Below are 2,656 nucleotides of genomic sequence, written 5' to 3'. Positions count from 1 at the left end.
TCCTCCACTTACAAGAATTCATTTAATGACCATTCGAAGTTACGAGGGCAGTGACAAAAAGAGACTTATGACCGTCACAGCATCCCCGTGGTCACGTGATCAGAATTCGGATGCTTGGCAGCTGACTCCTATTTATGACGGTTGCGGCGTCCCCACCAGGTCACGTGATCCCCTTTTGCAACCTTCTGACCAGCAAAGTCCACGGGGGAAGCCGGATCCAGTTAACAACTGTGTCACTAAACAACTGCAGTGATTATTTAACAGCTATAATAATAATAAAGTTGGAAGGGACCTTGGAGGTCATCTAGTCCAACCCCCTGCTCAGGCAGGAAACCCTATACCCATTTCGAACAACTGGCTGTGCAAAACTTCCAGTGTTGGAACATTCACAGCTTCTGGAGGCAAGGAGTTCCACTGGCTAATTGTTCTAGCTGTGGCGAGAAAGGTCATCCAATGGGGCAAAATCCACTTAAGAACTGTCTTGCACAGCTGTGATTGTTAAGTTGTGGGTCTGCCTGTACCAGATTGCAGCAACTCACAATTGCTGCACGTCCCCGCCTGAAGGACGCCTGCCCGTTCGTTCTCTGGCACGTCGTCCTGAGGTTTCGCACTGCCCAGATTTTGTGGTGACAATCACATTCTCTGCCAAAGCAGCCGCGCTGGGGCCCCTCCAAAACCAATAACCGCAGACCGCGTGTATTGAACCCTTATTTCCTTCTGCCAAGTCTCCTTGGCTGCCGTTCTGCTCCCGGCAGAGTTGGGGGTTCTGCCCAAGGAGGATTCGCTCTGCCTGCAAAAGCAGATTGAGGTAGCTTTAAAATCATCACCCAGATTGCCAGCTTCGTTTGTTTTTCATCCGTTGGAACTGCAAGAGAGATTTAATCCACTTTGGAAAGGGTTCTGTTAGCTTCTGTCGCCTATCCCGTTCCGGGTGTGTCGAGTGGGATCTGTCTCGGCCGTGGCGTTTCCCTGCGGCCCCGATTCTCCTTTGATGTGCTTGTGGGTCCTTGTGTTGCCTTCAAAGGCGATTCATGCCTTGTGCAGCTCAATCCCAATAGCAAAGATCTCTTCTCCTTTGTGCATTTCTGATACCGCACACCAGTGATTCTCACAGTTTGAAGATGTGTGGACTTCAACTCCCAGAATTCCCCAGCCAGCTATGCTTGATTATTGGTTTTGGAGCCGCACCAGCGTGGCTGCTTTGGTAAAGAATCACAGACCAGGTGCTTAAAGCTGTTGAGACACTCGCTACGCTGGCTGGGGAATCCTGGGAATTGAAGTCCGTACATCTTCAAACTGCCAAGGTTGAGAAACATTTTAGGTTATCTCTAAAATGCTGCTCAGATTCAGAATATGCTGTCATACATGCAGCAGAAGCCACTGTGTGTGTAATTGCATTTGTAAGATTGTACCATGCAGATAGGATGGGTGCCTGTTCCATTTTCATTATCCCGTTCTTTATATACATAACAGTATGCACTGCTGCGCTCTTTTTAAACTAATAGTTTAAAATGGTTTACACCAATAGTTTACACCTGGGCAGGAAAAACCAAAGTACAAGTACAGATTAGGCGAGACGTGTCTCAAAAACAGTAACTGTGAGAGGGACCTTGGAGTCCTAGTGAACGATCCCTTAAACACAAATCAGCCGTGTGCGGCGGCAGCCAAAAAAGCCAACACAATCCTGGGCTGCATGAACAGAGGCATTGAATAAAAATCACGTGAAGTATTAGTACCGCTTTATAAAGGCTTAGTAAGGCCACACCTGGAATGCTGCATCCATTTTGGGTCACCGCATTACAAAAAAAGATAATAATAATAATTAATAATAATAATAATAATAATAATAATAATAATAATAATAAAGTTGGAGGCAGGTTGTTCCACTGATTAATATGATGATGATGATGAGAAGGAGAAGGAGAAGGAGGAGGAGGAGGAGGAGGAGGAGGAGGAGGAGAAGAAGAAGAAGAAGAAGAAGTAGTAGTAGTAGTAGTAGTAGTAGTAGTAGTAGTAGTAGTTGGAAGGGACCTTGGAGGTCATCTAGTCCAACCCCCTGCTGAGGCAGGAAACCCTACACCATTTCGGACAAATGGCTGTCCAGTCTCTTCTTAAAAACTTCCAGTGTTGGAGCATTCACCGCTTCTGGAGGCAAGGAGTTCCACTGGTTAATTGTTCTCACTGTCAGGAAGTTTCTCCTTAGTTCTAGGTTGCTTCTCTCCTTGATTAGTTTCCATCCGTTGCTTCTTCAGGCGCCTTGGAGAATAGGTCTCTTCTTTATAGCAGTCCTTTAGATATTGGAACACTGCTATCATGTCACCCCTCCCCTTGAAATACATCACTACCATGTGCCTGATTGCAGTTTGTGGCAATTGAGGGGTGGTGGAGGGGGCTGCATTTCCCTGATTTTCCTCTCCTCCTCCTGAGCCCCCAGACCTTTGGTGACTGACCGGTGCTGTCTTCTCTCCCACCCCCTCCTCCTCCTCCCCTTCCAGGTGGACGCAGAAGCCAATGGCTACCTGAACCAAGGAAGGCAGAGGGCTTGCTCGGCTTCTCTCCACGGTGGGCCAAGCGTAGGTCGAGGCGTTGAGCCCCTCCAGACCGGCCCCTATGACCGGAGTTGAGCAGGTAAGCCCCACAACGCCCCTCCAGGGCC

Source organism: Protobothrops mucrosquamatus, unplaced genomic scaffold, assembly GCF_001527695.2.
Source record: "Protobothrops mucrosquamatus isolate PMUCROS unplaced genomic scaffold, P.Mucros_1.0 scaffold2998, whole genome shotgun sequence".
Lineage (NCBI taxonomy): Eukaryota > Metazoa > Chordata > Lepidosauria > Squamata > Viperidae > Protobothrops > Protobothrops mucrosquamatus.
The sequence above is the reverse complement of the archived record's forward strand: the minus strand, read 5'-3'. Positions refer to the sequence as shown.